Below are 23,234 nucleotides of genomic sequence, written 5' to 3'. Positions count from 1 at the left end.
CAGTGTATTTCAACATTTAGATAGGTGGTATGTCGAGTCAAAATCATAATAAAACATACCGCTTCTGCTTTTTTTCCACTTCGAACCCTGGTTCCTTGTCCTTCTTGCTTGCAACGGAGCCTTGTAGGAGGCTTTCCTCTCTTTCTACTAGCAGTGGAACAGCGAGAGAATCCTAATCACAACCGTTATCTTGGAACCGTTATTTTGCATCCACCTTGGAATTACTGCGTATACAATTCAAACTCGAAAACACTAATGGTGATGCTGGTGGTGACGGCGACATCGTCGGTGAAGGAGTCTCTGCGCGCTGAATCTCTTCATCAGAAAAATGATGAATATGCAGTACTTCATAATCAGAAGATAAATAAATAACTCTTTGCCAGGATTTTACTCATAATCACGACCTAATGCTGGAAAAAGAGTGAAAGGTGACTCATCGGACCACATTAAGGATTTCCAGTCCTCAGCTGTCCAACTTGCATCTTTCGGCACTAGTGTGTTCACACTGAAGCGATTGTTATAAATTGCAACGAAACCTTGGATGATCAGGTTATTGAATCTGCATCGGATTGTGAATGTCGCAATATTGTGCTCCAGGTATTGATTCGGTTGCAAATCACTTTTATCACGCTAGTTCTGGATTTCTTGCTGAAAATCCTCTTCAACGATCAGTGATCCCTATTGCTAAAATCTCCTCCTTGCACGACTGTTCTCTGGCGATGTTGTTTAACCATGAATTCTTTAGGGGCTCGAGTTCCTCGCGACACATTTAACCTCTTAACTTAACGTATTATTTTTCACTAGCCTATACAAATTAAACTATTACCGGTATCTTTTATTAATAAAATTTTAATGGTCGTTGTCAATGAATGTTATTTCTTAACTTTCAAGGTTATGCTCAACAAAGCCAGTTATAGTGCTTTAAAAATGTCAGTTTAAAATTCTGAATATATTTCATTTGCCAAAAGCTAAATATACAGACTGCAAAATGATTTCGTCAAATGAACATTTCACAATTTTTTTTTCTAAATCACCATCGAACTTTTAAAAACTATGCAGGAAAACACAAACAATGAAAATGCTCACTTCACGTTATTAACAATGTATTACAATCAGTCACTTTAAACTACCGAGAACTTTCGTTTTGTCATAGCCGTTGACATTACTCTCACTTTCTGATAGACTTTACCCTAAATTTACATGAATAAAATGAAAAATTCTACGTGTTCAAGAATAATAAGTCAAGAAACAAAGCTAATAATAAGCTGTTAATAATTTACTTTACACTTTTATGTTTGGCATCTAGCTGAACACCGTGCGCATGATGCAATGCTATTATCCAGTGTTCGTAGGGTTTTTCTGAAGAAAATTTCCTTCGCTTGACACAAAATTTTTCCTTTTGAATGAAAATTTCCCTAGTTTGTTGTGTATCCAATCCAATTCCTATGACAGAAGTTATGTTCAAGATTAATTTAGTTATATTGAAGGAAGTGCCAACCAACCACATTTGTTTTATTTATTTGCTTTTTGCCTCTAGTTTTCGGTTTTTTCTTCACTTATTTCTTACAAAAAATACAAATATACACAGCCATCAATGGGTGTAAATTATACTACTTTCAACACTCTCTCACCAAACGAATTATTGCTATTTTAATGGTTTATTTCTGAAGAATGAAGAAAAATTTGAACATTGATCAGTCAGACAGTGGGAGAATTTCCCTGGATTTTCACGTTTTATTGAAAAATTCCCTTTTTCCTTCTTTGCTAAACTTACCTATGAAATTTCTCTAGATAAGGGAATTCCATTTAAACTACGGACACTTCTATCATCTTCACACTCTAAACGTAAGTAATGGTATCACATAACAAAAGGTGCAAATTCGTGGTTTAAACAAGGTTTATTGAATATTTCAGGTTGGTCATTATATTGTTGGGATTATAATTTTTCATAAAAAATTAAAAGCACAAGATAATTCGGGATTTTAAGTTAAGGAGATAACATATTAATCATTTTAGATACACTTGTGGCAACTATCTCCGCACCCAATCTCAAAGTCTCCCATTTTGCAACACAACCTTCTACCCGCTTTAACACAGGAACTCGTTCTACCTCACGTGACATACTATAGACGATTACTACTTACATATCTTACGTGTTCAAACTACAGGTCCATTCATTATTTTGAAAACCATCTGTATAAGGAATTTAGTAGATTTTAGTGAAAATAACATTTCTAAAAAACGCCTTTTCTAATACCTATTTCTTCTGTCCTGGTTTGCTTGAAGCGGTCCCACCTTCCATTCCCAGTGGGGGCACTGAATAACAAAAGTGTGAAAGCTTTTCAGGAGAGCCATTCTGAGTGAGGGCTTCCTGGATTTTCCTCATTCACCGCAGGAAAATGTTTTAACGATACCAAAGATAATGGTCGCCAGCCGTTTCCTTCCTTCCTCGTTCCTTTCTTCTTCCCGAATTCGCCGCGTAGTATAATTCTACTGATGGCGCTCAAAATGCAATCTGGAAATCATATGTTAACTCCCTCCTCACCATCTGGTTCATATGCGTTCTCGCAAGTTCCAATTCCGGTCACGTTAGCTGGAACTCTATATTTGAAATCCATAAATTGTAAAAATGGTTTAATATTTCATTTTCTTGTCCTTTTATTATCCGATAAATGTATATATAGGGTAAACTATCCAATAGTCGACCGAATTTGATTACGAAAAACGTAAGTCGGTATTTTGTGTTCTTTCTTTAAATGAATTTGTCCAAAAAATGTGTATAATACTCTGTGCACTCTCTAGAATCATGGGATTAGGTTAGTTTTCAAAAATGTTATTACATTCATTTATTACATTTTTTTTATTATAAATGTGACAAATTTTGCTGTAGTCGACCACCCAAAATCTAAGTTCGACCACTACGTATACCAGTAGTCGACCAGGATTTCCAAATTGTCCTTCTAATCTCAGAAATTGATATTAAAACACATTTATAATTCACAATATTTTAAATAAAAATTGTGGCTACCATTGGATCTAAAACACAACATTTTTTTTAAATAAATACAGGCCTATTCGACACATTTGTGCAAATTATATCTGAATGTGTGAAGATAGGCTATTTTTAAAGTTGAACAAGAAACTAACGTAACATATTATAAATATAGTTTATAACAGCAACTAATGACTTCTCTATAGAATAGTTATAGCCTAAATTAATAATAGAAATAGATATAAATAGTCATTTCGAAGGACAACATTGACTCATAAGAAAATCCTCATCGCTGCTGTCGCTATCTTCGCATTAATAGAAACAGCTTGAGCATTGGGAATCTTCATACTCTTCTGCAGTATGTGCTTCCAAATCAGGAAGAACGCTCTGTGAATTTTGGGAATGCATAGAAGATGGGTTTTGCACAAACAGTCTGCACAAGTTACACATTCGGGCTGTAATTTATTGCTTTCGTCGATATTTCCTTTGCATTGACTGCAAATTTTATGTTTAATTGTAGCACGTTCCACTGATTCAGGAATACAATAATAATGCTCAGGGATATTAAAAGCACTGTTTTCGCATGGGTTCGATGTTTCTTGCTCATGATTGACACTATCAGGAATGCTTTTCCGGTTCTCAGAACTTGATATCCCTTTGTGTACTTTCTTTCTATTGCCAGAACGCTTGTTGTTTTCTTTCGCTGAAAACTTCTCAAGGCAAGCCCCTTTTCGATTTTCTTTTTCTTCTAACTTCCTTCGTTTCATTTCTTCCTTTCCCTCATAATAATTTTTCCATTCTACTGAAGATATGGCAAATGGAATTTTGTTCGAAGATCTCGATCTAGTTCCCCGGCAACGTGTTTTCTCAGAGTCTACCTTTGTTGGCCACCACAGATGCTGCTCAAAATTTTCCAATGAAGCTTGATTACTTCCACATTCGGGAGGAACATCTTGCCCGCTGCTGAGAGGAGAATCATTAAATGTCAATGGACTAGTGCTTGTGTGGTTAACATCAACTGTTAAAGCCTCAGGAGTTGAGAGTAAGGAACCTTGTTCATTCGAAGTTTCAATGTTGTGTTCAGTTTGATTCTTTGCTTTCTGTTGTACTTTCAGCCAGAACTGAAATAATATTGTTTCTTCATCACGTACACTTGATTTGCCCTGCGATTCTCTCACTATCTCAAATTTGTCCAGTTTCCAATCCCAGTTCATACTTCATCAGTTCAACAGTATTTCTATATGCCGCAACTGTTGGCTCACAAGCTGATGGGGTTTCACTCGTAGATTGTGGTGGGATTTCACACACACTTACCGCGTGACTGGATTGTGAGGCGTTTGGTGGGACAATGCATTTTGTGTAATCAGTGGCATTTGGGTCAAAGGGAAAGAATCCACACTTTCGAAAGGCATTCCTTATGATTTCAAGGTTGGCACGATTTTGTATAACTTTAGCTAGAAGTGGGCAAAAATCTAACTTGATGAGGACCTTATACGAATTTTCGGTTTGCCATTCGTGGACAGCTTTCCGCCAAGCACCCTTTAAACTTCTAAATACACCTACATCTGCCGGTTGTAATATGTGGGTCGCGTTGGGGTACAAGGCGTACAGAATAATGCCATTTTCAGAGCACAAGTTACTAGTGTTCAAGTTTAAATGGGTTCTATGTCCGCCAACGAAGAAAAGCACGGGAAACTTTGTATTTCTTCTTTTCAACCAAGGGAGCAAACGTTAGCAATGTATTCATAGAATGTTTCAGATTTCATCCATCTACTATCGGATAATCCTAATCCCCATTCTTTTGGTACATTATTTACCAAATCTTTGGGTGGCTTCACATAGGGGAACACTACCATAGTTGGCAAAATGCTTCCTACAGCATTGAATCCAGGTAGAACTGTAATTATATCCTTTTCTGTTCCAGGAGCCACTTCATATAAGTTTTTCCAACCTTTGGGTCCCAAAATTATCCCAGTTTGAGGACACAGTTGAAAGTTTGTCTCATCAGCATTTAGAATTTTTTCTGAATCTTCCAGCAAATCATGACAATTAACGCTAGTTAGGTACTCCTTCAGTTCCTGAAATCAAGATCTGATTGCAGTCTCTGTAACACACGCATGTGCTTTAGATACTGTTTGCGCTGTCCAGGTCTTCCATTCCTCAACGGCGAGACTGGATATGACTTCACCTTCTTGGCAAAAAATAAACAAATTAATTAATTAATCGAACAAGTAGCTTCATAGTGTGAATGAATCTCATTCTCCGTCTTAGCAAGTCAAATAATTGATCAATATTCTGCAAGGAGAGAACACTCAACATTCTTCAGCACCTAAATCAAAGGCATGAGATCCAAGTCTGAATAAAATATTTAAAACTACAATATCAAATATTGGCACGCAATAGGTATTTACAGACATCCAATACTAATCTCTCTCTCTCTCTCTCTCTCTCTCTCTCTGTTTCTAATTATATTTTCTTCATGTGCTTTTTCAAAGTTCTTCAAATTCATTTTATTTCATTTTCTTACCACAAATATTACTCTTCTCTAAAGTCGACCACTTTGTTTCCAGTACTCGACCTCCCCGGTCGCCTACTGCTTCCGTTGCTTTAAATTTATTCTTTTGTGATCTAAACAGCATATTAACTTCAAAACTTTCAAGCCATATACTTTGTTAATTAATTTCTTACGAATTTCCAAAATGGTATTAGTCGACCACCCTGGTCGACTATAGAAATTGACCGTTTGAAAGAATGCAGTAGTCGACCTCCCCCATTCTTTGTCCCAAAAGAAACAAATGTTATTATATTCAAGTATTAAACTAAAGAACTAACCCAACACAAGCTTTTTGAATATTAAAACCTGAATTAGTAACGACCATGATGGTATAAACACATTTTTCCTACCCGTTGTCAGTATTCCAAAAAAATATGATCCTTCTGTGTTTCTTCCGTCTCCTGCTATAGTCCTAAACACTTTGGCGCGATTCAGGCTAACCGTGTCAGACAAAACAATACAAGTTTTCAGTAATACCAGACAATGTTTAAAGTTTTCAGTAAGACATTCCTTGGAATTCACAGTGGAATAGATTTAATCTTAACAATGTATTTTTTTCCAAGTGGTCGACTACTAACCTAGGTCGACTATAGCCGGTTCCACCCTATATATATATATATATATATATATATATATATATATATATATATATATATATATATATATATATATATATAACTGATAACATATATAAAAAATAACATGTGAATATTTCAAATTAGCTGCTCTAATTTCCAAGCGTCAAACAAGCAAACACGCCTCAACCGAATGAAGCAAGACTTTCTTAATAGTTCGTACTTCACTTTGATTCAAGAAATTGCTGCTAGTTGGCAGCACAGTACAAAGTATTATCGCTACCCCGTGGACTAAAGTCAATTGGGGGTAAACTGGGCTAGCACCCCGTGCACCGTATTGGGAGGGTGCAAAATTGGGCAAATATTTGGTTGAATGTTTTGGTTTGATTGGTCAGGGAGCGCTAAGGCGAGATTTGCCCCGGGCGACAACAAGTGTAGTTGCGTCGCTGACTAAAGTCGAATATCGCAGCGAATAAGGATGCGCACGAGTTGATACATTTCTCGAATCTCGTCTCGACTTGACTCGAATTCGAGTCGAGATTCGAGTCGAAGCACACTTTGTAAAATTCGAAACGAGTCGAGACAAATGTGTTTCTCCACTCGAATTTTCGAGTCGAGACACGAGTCGAGTCGTGACTGGTCGTAAAAATCTCGACTCGACTCGAATGTCTCGAAAATCTTTCTATAATTTTAAATATTATTTTGAAGAAAGTAATCACCCAGAAACAGCCATGAAACCAATTACAGCATTTATTACTTTAGAAATGTACAGATCGTATAAATTCAATAGTTAATCTTTCGAGATCAAGATTTAATTTTCAGCTCAATTCAGTTAATTAAAACTAATAATTAATGTCGTGATATTTGATTGTACTTCAAATATAATAATGTTAATAATATTTGATTATCTAGTTTGTATAAAACTATTATCCATAGCCTATATCTAGTTTGTATAAAACTACATACTGCTGTAAAATGAACTTCATACATTCTCTTAATGAGCAATTGGCAGTAGATAGTAGTTTAGCATAGTTATAATTATTGTGTTTTCGTTCCCATGAACTTAATAGGGCTACATAACTTCTGGATTATTCGTTTCACCAACTATGAGGCTTTAGTGTGTTGCAGCGTATCACGAGTTACGGATAATATAGTAACATTTGTTGTACATTATATATTATGCTACGAGACTATTTTACATAGTATATTACAATAAATGGGCTGCTAGGATGCCAAGAACTAGTACAGAACCTTTCACTTCTATAGATAGGTATTTTTTTAACAGAATTTTTGTAAACACTAAATTATAAAACAATAAACTACATACAGTAGTTATGGTTTTGGTTCCCAACATAAAAGAAAAAATGAAATATTTGAGTTTTACATACCACGATTATGCCGGCTAGGCTAAAGGAGACGGTGATGATGAGAAATGAATGGAATGGTGGAATGAAGAAAGTGGGAGGAAACGGGAGAACCCCGAGAAACCCCCCACACACGGTGTTTGTCCACTACAAAGCTCACTTGGCGCGAGCTGAGATCGAAAACATAAAATAAATATGTATTGTTCATGAGATATTGAGCCTCAACTTTCACTACTGAAAAATTTCAATTTTGGAGGTAGGCCAATTGGCATCAAATCAGTTCAGTGTAAGATAAATACACCACTCACTCTACTCTAGTATCATAGTTGTTCAGGAGTCTGGGATTTCCAACCTCTTAAATGGAAGCTGAATGATTGCTTGATACATGCTGACTATATAGGAGTAATAGTGTATAAAGTTACTAGCGTAAATTCCGGGGAGGGAGGCGATGCGCTCTGACGTCACTTCAATTACATCCCAGATATGTTCGATTGGGTTCAGATTCGGCGAGTTGGGGGTCCAATACATACTCGAACTTGAAACACTCCACCACACTCTTGCCCTTGTGACATGGTGCATTATCTTGTCGAAAAATGCCACTACCGTTGGGAGGTATGGTCGTCATGAAGGGGTGTACGTAGTCTGCAAGTAGTGTGCGATACGTCTCGGCTGTCATGCTCGAGCTCCGCTAGACACATTGATGGTTACGTGAATTTCCCCAGAGCATAATTAAGCCGCCGCCAGCTGTCTCCGTCCCGCAGTACAGGTGTCAAGGAGCTGTTCCCTTGGAACGCGACTGATTCGTTCCCTCTCATCGTCATGATGAAGGTATCGGGATTCGCAACGCTCTGCCACTGCACCAAGGTACAGTGGCGATGGTCACGTGTTCATTTCAGTCGTAGTTGCCGATGTCGTGGTGTTAACATTCGAACATGGATGTTTCGTCGGCTGCGGAGGCCCATCGTTAGGAGTGTTCGGTGCACTATTTGTTCAGACACACTTGTACTTTTCTCACCATTAAAATCTGATGTTAGTTCCGCCACATTTCGCTGCCTGTCCTGTTTTACCAGACTGCCCAGTCTACGACGTCCTACATCTGTAATGAGGCGGGGGGGGGCAACCTCTCTACGTTTGGACGTCGTTTCCCCTTGCTTTCGCCACTTGTTAAAGACACTTACCACAGCACTCCTCGAATACCCGACAAGTCCTGCAGGTTCAGAAATTCTCGTCCCGAATCTCCGCGCCATTACAACCTACCCTCGGTCAAACTCTGATAGATCGCGCTCGTTCTCCATTCTACACACGGCCAGCACTCTCACTGATACTACATGCACCGTACGCATGTCTGACTAGCAGGCATTCCTCGGCAAGTGACGCTGCTATCGCCTGGACCGGTTTCTACCGATAGTAGGTAGGTGGTCATAATGTTCTGGCTGATCGGTGTATTATAAATAAATTAAAAATGTAGGAAATTTTCAATATTTTGATTAACTTGCAGGAAATTTCACAAGTTTTGACAAGGAGCAACTGACTTGGACAAGACAACTGATAGTTGATGATGCAATCTTTTTTTTTTTTTTTTTTTTTTGTTTTTGTTTGGTTTAGAGGTGTGCGGCTTTGACGTCAACAAATATTTCATGCCTTTTAGAATTAGGTGACCTGTATGTACACATATGGTGCCAACTCTCTCCAGCAACCTACCAAGGATCATTGCGTCCATGCCAAGACGCGTCGACGTTATTATCCGTGTCAAAGGTGAACCTACTGTCAATTAGGTAGGTAGGTCATAATGTTCTGACTGATGTGTGAGTATATTTAACTCGTATATTTTGTTTCCACTAGAATTTCGAGATGCCTCGTCTCGAATTTGAGTCGAGTAGAGACAAACATATTTTCGAGTCGAGACAACATTTTCTGATACGAGTCGAGACAGGCTCGTGCTCATCCCTAGTAGCGAAATATAAACAAAAATAGACACTGTGAACTAAAGTCGAATCTTATAGCCAAAGGCTCAAATTGTCAGTTCGATTAAAGTCGAATTTCGCAGGGAAAGAACTAAATTTGAGACTGCAAAATATTTACAGAAATACGCATTGGAGCGTAGAGTTTTACTCCAGGTGTATGTATGTATGTATGTATGTATGTATGTATGTATGTATGTATGTAGACCTATGTATATATGGGGACTATGTATGAAATGTGAGTGCATGTAACTTTATTGCTCGCCAACTACTGCCGGATTTGAACCAAATTTAATGAGTAGATAGTAGTATGGAACGAAAATACACTTTTTGCGAAATTGATTTTGCGATAGGGCTATTTAGTCGTGTCCTTACCTGAATATCAAGTAATTAAAATCTTAAGTCGATTGGTGACGTCCTTCAGGTGACGACTTGGCTCTCACTTTTTAAGGTAATAATTTGGAGCTTTTTCACATTAAAAAAAATAAACATGTGATATTCGTATAGTGGTAGGAATATTTGTTTTGGTTTCTCGCTCCTTTAGCACATAGAAAAATTCCAGTTCGATAGATCATATCGTTCAGGTGACAACTTGAATCTAAAAGTATGTTAATACGTGTTGAAATTTGAGAAAAGGCGATAATATACCAAAAATTCATGTCAATATTTCCCTCTTGTTTTTCGGTAACAATTACAAAGAAATGCAGTGAAAGGCTTTTTAAAAGTATCAATACCTGCATCATGCACGAGAAATCTCTAATAATCCACTGGCGAGGAGGAAGAAAGTTATGTAATAAAGTTAAAGGTTGAAGTGTAAGCTTATGCAGATCATAATTCATTTTTGTGTTTGTTTTTAAACAGGCAGGGTTTCCAGGTCTTTTTTTTTTTTTTTTTGGCAGGTCCAGTTCTATAATAGCAGAGTTCCAATACTCTGCACTAGGGGTGGACGATTCCTGAAAATGGAAACCGCGGTTTCGGTTTGCCACTTAAACCGGTTTGGAACGGTTAACCGAAACCGAACCAAACCGTTCCCAAACCGAACCGAACCGAACTGATCCCAAACCGAACCAAACCGAACCGAACCGAACCCAAACCGAACCGAATAGTGCCCTTCAGAACTGTCCGTAGAACTTTGACAAACTAAACTGTCCAAAGGGTTTGAAACGTGGTTTCGTTTACTATTGGCTAACCAAAACTTAATCAAACTCCGTCAAAGCAAATTCAGCTGTGTCCACATGGAGCTGAATTTAATCTTTAACTCACTAGTAACATACGACCACTTTGCAGATTTGTGTATAATAAAAGAATAAAATAGCAAAGAGCCTGAAAGTACTCATTGCAGTATATATATATCATTTCATATGTCAACGGAATTTAAAAAATCACTGGTAGTGATCAGTCTTTGAAAAAGATGAAATTCATTGGGTTAAGTTCTAACCTGTTAAGCCCCCATTCTACAACAGCTTCAAATTCGAAAATATTATTCTCCTTGTTTACCTTCACTTTTAATATTCTCGCTCAAATAACAGCTTGCATGTGTGTCTTCATTTCTCTCATTTTTCATACTTTCATTCTCACCGTTGTGATTAATATTATAAGAAAAGCGTGATTAACTAACCAGACTCATCATCCTCAAAACGCCGAACACATATTTCAGACTTTGACCGTTTCTGATTTTGAAAACGCTCCTACGTACAATGTAATTCAATACTCGGTACCTTGTATATCACATGGTTAACAAATCATTATATAATTACTGTAAATAATAAGTACAAACTTCTTGTGTGTTTTACTGAAACGTTTGGATTGCGAGCGTAGCGAGCAAGAAAATTTTTAACAAATCTATTTCTTTGCAAACCGACAACAATATTGATTTAATAGGGCGCCAAATTTTACGGGGCACCACATCGTTTACTCATTTTCAACACTTCTTTTTTCTTATTGCTTGTTCGGCGCCCTTCCCCCGTAGCTACGGCTCTGGGTGTGGTATCTTCTCCGTCACGATGTAGGTTTTGTACATTTGCTAATCGTACGCATAAATATCATTCTCTGACAGAAGAGTTGCACTAAGTTGCAATCTCACTATCTTCGATTCTGGACGTGGACAGTGAACACAATGGCGAGGAAACATCTACCATTTCCCACTTTAATTTCTCTTTATTTCATCACCATACGACCAACGAGTGTGATTACAGAGGTAATGGAGGAGTACACACGAGAAATTGTAAAAGATCTAGGCTTAATAATAGACCAAGGGCTTAGCTGGATTAAACACATTTCTGAACAGTTTATTAAAACTAAGCGCATCTTACGACAGCTTTATAAATTAAAAGGCTATTTGTCGCAAGAAACAAGACTATATCTTGTTAACACTCTCATTTTGCCTCTGTTCTATTACTGCGATTCAATATATGATAGCTCTCTCTCCACTCAAAATACTAGAGCAATTCAGAAAATACAGAATTACTCTTTACGCTTCTCTCTCAATTACAGAAAGTCTTAGCATATTCTGCCGGTACCTAATGAAAACAATATCCTAACCATGTCCCGAAGATGATATCTCCGATACTGTTGTTTACTATACAAAATAGATTCACATAAAACACCACCTTACTTGCATCATAAATTAACATGTAGATCAAAAATTCACCGTTACAATACCCGAGGAAGTAATAAACTGAATATGCCCCGGCATTCTTGAAAAATAACAGAGAAGGCATTTTCGATTTCGGCAGTAAGAATCTGAAACTCCCTACCAAAGTCAATCACTGACAAACCATACAATTCATTTAAATTATCACTCCAAACATTATTATTTAGAGATCAGAGACAAGGCATTGGCACACAAGAAACGTTTACTACAGTATGAAATTGGACTAACAGTATTAGTTTTTTTTTTTTTTTTTTTACATTTACATTTACTGAGTGTTTTGTTTATCCTTAGTATTATTGAATGTACCATGTTATGCTGTTATTTGTAGCTTGTACCTTATTTGTGTCTTTGTTTTTTCTTTCTTTTCTTTGTAATGATGACAAGGGTTGGGTGGCAGAGCAGCCTCAGGTTGAACCTCGCCCGCTGAAATAAAGAGAAATTCAATTCAATTCAATTCAAATTGGCAGAAATTGATCTGGCATACGGGAAAGCGGACGGTAAGGGCCGTGTGGCACAACGATGTACAGACAACAGTTTCCTAATCTTAGAATTCCACACCACGCAACGTTTTCAGGTGTAGATCGAAGGTTACAAGAAACAGGATTGCTGGAAGCACACAGGCCCAATGCTGGACGAAACAGAACCGTATGGACTGTGGCTTTTGAGGAGGAAATTCTTGCTTGAGATCAGAGAAAACCGTCCACCAGCACACGGGTAGTAACTGCTGAAATTAACACCCATCTTCGGCAGATTCGAAACATGCATCACGAAAATCAGATGTACTATTTTCATGTTCAAAGGGTACATGCATTACACGCCATCCACGTAGGCGGGAGTTTGTCCAGTGGCTACGCGAACCATGCTAATATGTCCCGCTTCATGTCTCGTATTCTCTTCAAAGATAAAGCTATGTTTTCCCATGATGGAGTGATGAACACTCACACTCAACATTTGTGGTCTGAGGCAAACCCATATGGAATGTCAACTCGTGCCCATCAGGAACGGTGTTCTGTGAATGTGTTGGCATGAATCGTTGATAATTCTCATCAGACCGTACCTACTACCACAATGCCTAACCGCGTAGGAGTATTGGATATTTTTGAAAGAGATTCTGCCTGAACTACTAGAGACTGTGCCACTGGCTGTTCATCGAAACATGTGGTTTATGCACAATGGTGCTCCAGCACATTTGCTGAGGAGGTGCGAAATTGTCGCAACGCGTCCTTTCCGAACAAATGGATGGCAGAGAAGGACCGGTATCTTGGCCACCTCGCTCATCCGACCTTAACCACTTAGATTTCTTTTTCTGGGGCCATAAAAACAACTAATCTGCGCGACGCCTGTGCAATCAGAGGAGGATTTGGTTGTTCGAATTGTTGCTGCAGCGTGGAACATTCAGGAAACGGCAGAGTGTTTCAACGCGTTCGCAGCGTCTTTCCCTTCGACGCAGCTGTAACCTTTGCATTGAAGTGGTGGGTTGAAAGTTTGAACACCTTTTGCAGTGTCCGTTCTGACAACCATCCTCTTTCCACGTAAACAAAGACTCCCCTCTGTACCTTGCTCCCTACAACTACCTTCTGTATGCAGTCCCGTTATACGATTTGGATCCAGCAATATCGGCCCTTGTTACAGTTCATATAAATATCCTGAATGGAAGGAATATTTTGTTTCATATCCGTCAGTTTAGATCATTGATTGAAAAAAAAAAAGTACTGTAGTCGCATTTGTGTGATGTACTAATCGAAATGAATGTGCTAAAACGTTATGTGTATTATTATTATTATTATTATTATTATTATTATTATTATTATTATTATTATTATTATTATTATTATTATTATTATTATTATTACGCGTTCTTTATTTGTCTGTAGTTCTTGTTCAATTACTGTAGTTGTAAAGGTAGATGCGTTCTCAAAAGCGTTGTGATAATTATATGAGCAGATCAGCAATCGGAATTTCTTTATTTTATGTTACTTATTGGCTTGTGCCGTACGTATTTTTACATTCTAGAAACGTAAAGTTTCCAGTGAGTTCTTGTGTAACGGCTTTACTAGTACTTTTTCAGGCGGTATGCAAGCACACACATTAATTTTTACTTCATCCGCCATCTTTTATCTTCGTGTATGAGTACTGACCTGCCACGCAGTATTATTTCCAGGGAGTGAAATGTCCTTTACATGTTGTTGTCCACTCAATTTACGTCATAAAATATCAAGGAATTCCCTGTGCCGCCATTGCACAAATCTGAAAACTGCAAATTTGGATAGAGCAGGTTAGGATATTTTGTCGATATCATGCCGCATCACGTCTACAATCAGTAGTTTGTGCAATATTTAACTCTAAAGTTTGTTTTCCCACGCTTTCGGCAGCCTATAACACATAAACGACACGCCTTTCGTCAAAAACAGCATAAATTTTCTTAGTTACCTGATAATATTACACACGATATATTCCACATACAGGTGTAAATCATGCTTTCCCCCCCAGTCATTTCAAGACGAATTTAATGTTTCATTCTAAATGTAGCTTCTCCTGGAATAGCATCCACCCTTCAAGTAACTGCCACCTCTGCCACGGTACCTCCTAAATCCGCCCATGCCGTAAAGTTGTCTTCCAACTGATATTAAGAGTTTTATTCCAAAATTCAAAGCATCAGTAAAAGTACCCACACAAGTACGACCCCTAAATTGTTTCAGTACTATCAAAATAATTTTAATCTGAATAAAGTTATACCGAAAAATGTAATATTCACCATTATTATAATGTCTGGGTGGACGGTTGCTAATAATGCAAACTGCATTTCTGTCGATTTCAAATATTGAACTGAAACCGCAACAAAACAGTCCTTAAAAAGGTCCCAACAGTTCTTAAACCGAACCGAACCATTCTACAAACCGAACCGAACACTTTACAAACCGAACCGTTTCAAAACCGAACCGAACCGTTCCCAAACCAAACCGAACCGTTCTCAAACCATACCAAACCGAACCGTTCCCAAACCGAACCGGACCGGTTTGAAGTCAAAACCGATTGATTCGGTTTAGACTACAAACCGAACCGAAACCGGTTAACCGGTTCTTGGAACACCCCTACTCTGCACAAAGCATCTTCCAAGCAGGTATTTCTTCCTAAATTCCCCTTTCCTGGCAACACGTCTTTCCTTTTTTTCCCTTCCTTTAGACAGCTTTTAAACAGTACGCGGTCTATTGTTCCGAAGCGTACCAAATACGCTCGAGCTAATGTTTTCTCGCCGTTTTTATTGCTTTCGCGTTTGCAGCGCATTGTGATTAGCCATCCACATTTAAATACAGGTCAGGTATTCCAAGCGTACGCATGAGCAATAAAAACGTTTTGCAAATGCTTTTAATATTCGCCTACTAAGTGTCACTGACTACTAATGTCTAGAATACAGGGCGTCTGGGAGAAGCAGTACAGAGATTTGTTTGTATGCTACACGCCAGGAAGAGCACCGGGTCAAGTACATACTCTGGACCTCTGGTAAGATTACTAGAATCCTGCGGCGGTCTAAATGTTTAAAAAATTCAGCCAATTGTAGGTGATTGGATCGACGATTTCACGATTTGGACAACTTGAGCATCCACTAACAGTACTGTAAAAGGCCGAAGTCCTTCTCCTTCATCTGCATATCAAACTGCAGATGAGGGGCACATTTGCATATCATTATGTAAATGTGGTAATTTGTAATAAAATTAATTGCTTGGAAATTAGTATGCATATTTAATATTATCTTATTATTATGATTAAAATTGTTTAAACACCGAGCGTAGTACGGAAATATTAATACAATATTGTATTATATTGTATTTATTCATGTATGCTATTCCTTTATAGGCTAATGATATTTGATTTTATTGCGTGCATATCATTACTGGGACATTGTATTGTATATATTATACCTGGGAATGAAGGAAGATAGTCATTATAATATTCTACATTGGATTAATTAACGAAGAAATAAGGCATAATCTATGGATTCATGCATTGAAGTTTGGAACTTTGGAAGACGGAGCTACGCTGACAGGAGATCACCTTTATCTCCAAGCAGGGAATTAAGTATGCAGATTTCTTTACTTTGCATTTTATGTAAATTTTTAACCTTGGTTTGAATAATCCCAGCCACTCCACCTTGGTTTATTAAAATTATTTGTGGTGGTGTTTCTCTGGTATCCGTAGTTTCGGCTCTGGCTACCTGCACCTCACAAAAACTGTGGCGCCCCAGCTATCGGGCTGGACTTCACGTGCTGTTTAGCCACACAAAAACTGTGGCTACCCAGCTCCAGGGCTCGATATTCCACGCTCTTGCGCCAAAATCGTGGTGTCATCAGCGTAAAGTGCGATAGAGTATTCTTTATATATTCAGTGGTCAGTGTACGTTTGGAAGTAAAATTTTGCGGTTTATATTTGTCAATCCCTGAAAATTTCCAAGAACTGCGGTGTCTTGTATGTTGAATTTATGTTTGTGCTTTGACTTTTGTGCTTTGTAACAGTGTATTAGAGAATTCAGGCCTATTGAAGTTAGGGGGTAAGTGAATATTGTATTACATTTTTGTCTTAATGGTAGTAACGAGAGCACAGGCTCGTAAAGTGGAAAATATGGATCAACAGTTTATTAACGAGGATTTCGCTCAGAGAGCAGACGAGCTCTCAGAGGAGAGTATAGTTGAAGCGCAGGGCGCTAACGAGCGCACTGATAGCGTAGTGGGAAACGCTGAGGTGGTGGAAACGGTTCCGCCAGCCACCAGTAGGGAACCGGAAGTGTCTTTGCGGGAGGAAAGTAGCGAAACGACTATCAATCCGGAAAATGTTGTTAGCCCAGCCAGTAACGTAGGTAGCACTATGGAAAATATTAGTAGTCTAAATTAAGCAGCCATTTTAAGTGAAATATTACAAGGCCAGCGTAATCTTGAGAATAAATTAGAGAGTAAATTAGAAGAAAGTTGAAGAAGTTTAGAGAAACTAGAGAAAAAGATAGACGAAAGTAACAGCAATTTAGGGAACAGCTGTCAGAGGCTTGAACAAAGAGTAGAGACCGGCCTGGAGCACGTACATAGAGAGACGAAAGATATGTATAAACGTCTCGAGCATTCAATGGAGTCTAGTAATGCTCGTCTTGAACTCCAGTTGGAGACTGTGAGTTCGAGACTCGAGCACAGTGAACGGGAGTTGACTGAGCGGCTAGAGATCACCACAGTGGAGCTTAGGGGGGAGATCGAAGGCGCTCGTGAAGACCTGAACTCACGTGTAGCGGAAACGGCCAATAAACTCGAAGAGAATTATAATGACCTCACTGAAAATATACAGCGTGTCTCGTCTCGTGTAGAACAGACCACTCAAAATCTCAATAACCAGGTCAGGAGAGTGGAAGTAAGTTTTGCTTCCCAACTAGCCAGACTCAGGGGGGGGGGGAAATCGAGCAGGAAACATAGCTCGAGGAAATACGATCAGAGTGCAACGGTAGTATCCGCCAGATGCACGATACCGTTCAAGACGTATGCACTCAGTTGGAGAAGAAGATGGAGGAATGGAAAAACTCCATGCAGAAAGAGACGAGCGATGCGATCGAGGGACGTCTCGCGAACATCTCTGTCTCCACCACACAAGAAAGACCTCCATCGCCAAACAACACCTCGAGTCGCGACTTGCACGGTTCTCAACCTGGGAACCTGGCAAAAGCCCACGAGACAGACCCTGTCCCGTCAACGTCTCGCTTATGTAATCATGAGACGAGACAGAATTTGGCCACAGCATTAGGTCTCATTCACCGAGACGTCACTTTGCCGGTTTATATGGGGACCGAGACCGAAACAGAGACGTATAATTTTCTTCAAGACCTGGACCGATACTTTGAGGTCACAGGGGTACCAGACGAGATGAGATTGAGCTTCATACCCAGGGCTGTGAGGAACACCTCGTATCAGTGGTTCCAAGTGAACCGGAGTAAAATCCGAACTTATGAAGACTTCGTTCATGAATTCAGGCAGTGCTACTTGAGTGAGGAACGTCTGGCTAACTTGAGGGCTAACATACTCACGTCACATTTTGATAGTCGCGTGCACAAATCCGCAGCAGAATATCTGTTGGATTTGTTGCACAAGAATAGCATACTGGAGCCTCGTATGTCAGATGCCACATTGTTGAAAGTACTCCCGAGGCACTTTCCTAACTGGTTATTTCGGGCTATTGTCTCGTCTCGCCCGAAAACCATTGCAGAGTTACTTAATTTAGTTCAAGAACTGCAGTCTTCGATGTCAAATCGAGACCAGTTCTATCAGCAGAACCCGAGGAAGGGGGTCAACATGCTCCAGGTGAGCATTGACACCGAAGAAAATAGCCCCCCGGCCATAGCGGTAAGCAGCTGGCTCGTAAACAAATAAATAGAACACGAGATAACCAGCGTCCTTACCAGAGACGTAGACAATACACCAACCAAAACAACCAGCGCTCACCACCCCGTAATCAGAGCAACGGAAGTGGGTCGTCTGGTTGGTCACGTGGGACAACTCCCACACCCACCACAACAACAAAAGTCGTGTAGCCCGCGGTAGGAGGGGAGGAACGCGCAACACGGATAGTCAGCGAGGGAATTCCTTCAGACGGGAAGAGGAAGAAATCCAGTTGCTCGAACACTATGACCGTGCGCCCCCTCCACCAAACCAGCATACCAATGTTACCAGGAGTAACCAATCCTCATCTCCTTCTTCAAGGGAATGAGGATTCTCCGCATGTACTTGCGGCGACGGTAGGATGGACACGGAGAGAACTTGTTCACCCGAGTTGACGAAATTACAACCCAAGTATGTGCGAAATTCAGAAACTAGTTTAGAGAATGAAAATATTGATAATTCTTGCGAAACTGCAGTAAAAGAAATTTATACATCAGTAGAAGAAAAAGAAGAAGAAAATTGCAATGTTTGTTTACAAATAAAGGCTAAGAAGCATTTTGATGAAGGCATGTTAGAAAAGAAATTAGTATTATTGAGTAGGAACGGAGAACATATAGACATAGACAGGGAAATTTATGAGGAAGCTAATGGCATTTTTAAGAACCTTTTTGACTCTTGTAATGAACCGTTACCAGCAAATAACGTCATTTCACTACCAGAGATAAATGTGTGTTTATTTGGAAAGGAAGTAAATTGTTTATTGGATACCGGGGCGACCTGCTCCGCAATTTCAAAAGAATGTTGGGACACCGTCTCAATTAGCCAACCCCCACCCGCATTTTTGAGTGCGAAGAATATACGGGTAACGTCTGCTTTTGGTAGTAAATCAGCGACACTAATTGGCCAAACTCTGTTAGTCATTGTGATACAAGGGAAGGAATATTATACTTTAGGTATAATTATTTCAGGCTTAAATAGGTCTTTGATATTAGGATCCAACTTTTTCACTGAATCTCGTGCCGTGTTAGACTATGACACCGGCCTTCTACATCTCAAACATCCTCATGATGTAGAAGTAGCGTTTAGATCTGTAGATTGTGAGACTGAAGATCTAGTAGTTCGATGTTTGGAGTTGAATGGAGAGTGCATTAAACCATTTAGTTTAATGGATGGAATAGATAATGTTAATTGTAATTTTTCCGTCAGACGAAAGACGGAAGGCCATACGGGTTATTGCACAAAATGAGTCTAAGACCTCCAGAGAGCAGGCCACTCGTGCACCGAACTTGGACGATGGAAGGTTCCCAAGTGCCCAAGAAATGGCAGTTCACGTATTCCCACCAGAAGAGTGGATGAAAGTGAAGACTCGCGCCTCCCATTCAGAGATAGAAGAGTTTATATCGAACTACTCAGATCTCTCAGCCTCCCAAAGAGATGGTTTGAAAGTTGTGCTGCTCAAGCATCAAGCCTTTTTGATGTCAAGCCAGGTTGCATAGCTAACTACGTGCATGAGATTGGAGTAACGGACGAACGTCCAATCAAGACCAAACTTTATCCTTACCCTAAAAGATACAGGAATTTAGTATCCAATGAAATTTCGAGATGGCTAGCGTGGGGGGTGATCAAGAAACAGCCTACGGCGTATATCAACCCGTTGGTAGTGACACCTAAGAGTGATGGACGTATTCGAGTCTGTATCGACGGCGAGCTCTGGCCAAAATATCTGGTGATTTATCTGACAGACCAATGCCTTCCTTGTCTGTTCTCCAAGACATATGTGATAATTCTTGGTTCAGCTGCGTGGATGCAACTGAAATGTTCCTCCAGATAAAGGTTAAAGAAAGCGATCAAAAATATTTAGGATTTTTACATGAAGGTATATCCTACGTTTTTCAGAAACTACCTTTTGGTACTAAACAGAGCCTTGCTTCTTGTGTTAGAGCTTTAGATATGCTTATAGGTACTGAAGCGCGAGAGTACTGCGGCGCGTATGTCGATGACCTGATTTTAGCCGACAGGAGCTTCAGTGATCATCTTGTACACCTTGACAGAGTGTTGGGTTTACTTACTGCAGGTGGCCTAACTCTCAGGCTGAAGAAGTGTAACTTCGCAAGGAAAAGTTTAAACATACTTGGTTTCCAACTTTCTCGATCCGGTATCGGCAAAGATCCGGAGAAAGTGAAGTCGGTGTTAGATTTCAGAACACCCCGGAACGTGAAGGAACTGCGTTCCTTCATTGGCTACTGCCAATATTACAGATGCTTCAGTAGGAAATACTCGGAAGTTCTCCATCCGTTGTTCCACCTACTGAAGAAGAATGTGAGGTTCAAGTGGGAACCCGAACATCAGGCAGCGATGGAGAAGATCAAACAGATCTTCCAAGAAGAAGTTGTGCTGAAGACCGTCCTGCCTGACAAACAGCTCATATTAGAATCTGATGCGTGTGACATTGCGTGTTCATCTCTATTGTACCAGCGTGATGATAATAATGACATTAGGGTCATCGCGTTTACATCACGCGTGTTCAACGCTGCGCAGAAGAATTACTCCGTAACGGAGAAGGAGTTCTTTGGACTGATAGATGGGGTTTTTAAATTCAAGCAATATTTAGTAGGAACTAAATTCATAATTCTCAGTGACCACCTTGCTCTTAAGTTTATCCTGTACTGTAGGCTTACAAACCAGCGCATCACCCGGTGGGCGATGCTGCTCTCCAGTTTTAACTTTGAGTTTCAGTTTGTAAAGTCCAATGAAAATTTGAGTGATTATCACTCAAGGTACCCTCCTCACACAGAAGAAGACCTCAGTGTTGCACGGAAGCCTATCCTCCAGGAGTCGCTGATGTCCATACTGACGGAAATTCCATGTGAGTTGAGGAAGATGATAGCCATACTACCGGAGATGCAGTCTTCAGATTCTGTCTACGGCAAGATCAAGAGAGAAGTAGAAGAGAAGACGGACTCACCAAAAGTGAATGGTGCTTGTCACCGTTTCGAAGTTTTGAACGGACGCTTATGTAAGCGTGACCGGGAAGGAGTCCGAATATGCATCCCAGAAGTGCTAGTAATTCCACTGCTCGATTATTACCATTCAGATCGGGGGCACATGTCGGCCAGCAAATTATTACCACTCCTATCTGAATTCTTCGTATGGCCAAAGATGCGAGCAAGCGTGAGGAGATATTGTGCTTCCTGCGAATTATGTCAGAAAAGCAACCCTCCCCATTGTTATCGGCCGGGACCACTGAATCCCGTGGAAAAGCCAGGCTACTTGGTCTGTGCTGATTGGTTAGGACCCATAACCAAAGGAATTGGGGGAGTCCATTACATTCTTGTGTTCTACGATGCATTTTCTAAACTTATTGGTTTATACGCTTGTAGGAAAGCAAACACTGCCACTGCAATAAGGAAGCTTAAGGACTACTTAAAAGTAAACCCTAGTGTGGAACTCGTCTTGACAGACAGAGGGTCACCATTCCAGTCTGACCGCTGGAAAAATGAGTTAGCAGACCTTGGTATCAGGCACATTACTTCTACTCCATATTATCCCCAGGGAGAAATGGCGGAAGTAGCGGTGAAAGCGACCGTACGTTTACTGCGTAAATTGTGTCATGATAACCAAAGATTGTGGCCCAAACACTTAGAGAAAATAGAGAAGTGTTTGAACTCTGCGAAACACTTGACCACTGGCGTGTCAGCCTATGAATGTCATTTTGGACAGTCTGTGTGTAGAGACATAACCAGGCTCTTCGAGATCCCAGAAGTGGAACAGCGCCATGACGTGCAGTATTACATAGAGATTGTCAGGAAAAATCACAAAAAGAATGCTGCTGCACGAAAGAGAAATTTCGACAAGTCACACCGTACAGTAGAGTACAATGTGGGTGACCTTGTTTTATCTAGAGTTTTCCCAAAGTCGGATGCTCTAGCAGGTGTTTCTAAGAAGTTCTTACGCTTATTTTCAGGCCCGTGGAAAATTGTCGCTACCACGGGAAGAAACATGTACACACTAGCGGATCCTGCGACAGATGAGGTCAAAATGACCAGAAATGCTTACCTACTCAAAAGGTATATTTCTAGAGAGGAGGCAAACAACAGTGGTACTGGTGCAATAGAGACGTTATAGTATCACACATGACGCATCGAACCCCGGACTGGACAACTAGTGTACATAGTGTAGTGCTATATAGTTTAGTTTAGTGTATTTGTGTATTAGTGTATTGTGTATTTATGGGGACTTGTGTAAATTCAGGTTAAGTAAGTTAGGGCTTCCTGAATTCTCTGAATTTAGCTTTTGTTTATTCTATTGTAATCATGTTTATTGTGTTTCACTTTGTGATTTACTTGGTATGATTTGTTTTTTTATATATTGTGATTATGTTTCAGGAACATTAATGTGCCCTCTTTATGATCTACGTCCTGTATTAGCAAATACAGCACCTAGAATCATAGGGGGGAAAAACTGTAGAAGGCCGAAGTCCTTCTTCTTCATCTGCATATCAAAATGCAGATGAGGGGCACATTTGCATATCATTATGTAAATGTGGTAATTTGTGATAAAATTAATTGCTTGGAAATTAGTATGCATATTTAATATTATCTTATTATTATGATTAAAATTGTTTAAACACCGAGCGTAGTACGGAAATATTAATACAATATTGTATTATATTGTAATTATTCATGTATGCTATTCCTTTATAGGCTAATGATATTTGATTTTATTGCG

This window comes from Thermobia domestica, chromosome 1, assembly GCF_964235325.1.
Source record: "Thermobia domestica chromosome 1, izTheDome1.hap1.1, whole genome shotgun sequence".
NCBI lineage: Eukaryota > Metazoa > Arthropoda > Insecta > Zygentoma > Lepismatidae > Thermobia > Thermobia domestica.
This window is presented reverse-complemented; position numbering follows the sequence as displayed.